This window comes from Galeopterus variegatus, unplaced genomic scaffold (assembly GCF_000696425.1).
Source record: "Galeopterus variegatus unplaced genomic scaffold, G_variegatus-3.0.2 Scaffold5200, whole genome shotgun sequence".
In the NCBI taxonomy this organism is placed as follows: domain Eukaryota; kingdom Metazoa; phylum Chordata; class Mammalia; order Dermoptera; family Cynocephalidae; genus Galeopterus; species Galeopterus variegatus.
Window position 1 is genome coordinate 79414 of NW_007731311.1, and position 919 is coordinate 80332.

Here is a 919-nt window from a genome sequence, read left to right on the forward strand (position 1 = left end):
CACAAAGGACGTCCTTAAGCCATTCGCGGGCTATTTCCAAAATCACCTATGAAAACATAGAATGTAACATCCATTGCAAAGAAAAAATGATATTCCGTGCCCCTAACCAGTCTCCTTGGCAGGGACGTGAGTACTTCCTCAAAAGTCCAAGTATCCCAACTCTGCCCCCGGCGACAGGGCTGGGTTCACGTGCAACCAGTTTTTCAGGCAGCCACCTCCCTTCTCCTCCCTCTGCGTCGATCGCGACTCTAAAGACGACTTTGTGTGGGGGGCAATGGCTGAAGTCTCACTGGCGCCTCGGCCCAGCACAGGAGGCGAAGCCGACTCCACCAGTTCTAAGGACACCAGCCCCCGGTCCCCAGGCAAAAGCGGAGGCTGGAGAGAGACCAAAGGGGCGAGAGGGCGGGAGAGGTAGAGCCCCAGGCCCTAGGCAGGCGGTGCATTCTGGGAGTTGTAGTCCCTGTGGGGCGACGCCCTCCCGCCCCTACCGGGCGCCGCACTTCATCTCCCAGCCGCCCCCGCGCCGCGGAGGAGGCGAGCGGAGGGGGCGCTCGGTGATGAGTTGCCGCAGGGGCAGGGGCCGAGACCGAGAAGCAGCTGCTGCCGGCGCCTGGGGACGCTGACATTTGGCGTTCCTAGGTGCCGAGGGACCCTCGGGCGGGCGGCAACGAGGACCGTGTGGCCGCTGCTTGTCCCTGTGCTCGACCTCTATCCTCGCCATAGGCGCGCGGCGTCCGCCATGGAAGCTCATCGGACCGCCACAGAGGCCTCCAGGCGCCGGGGCCCCGGCTCCCCGGAGCGATGAGGGGGTAGGGGCGCCCCGCGGCCCGCCTGCCTCCCGCGCTCCGGCCGCCCCGGAGAGAAGGAGGGTCGTGCGGGCGGTCGGTCAGCGCCGCCGTGTCCGCCCCGCCCCCTGGGG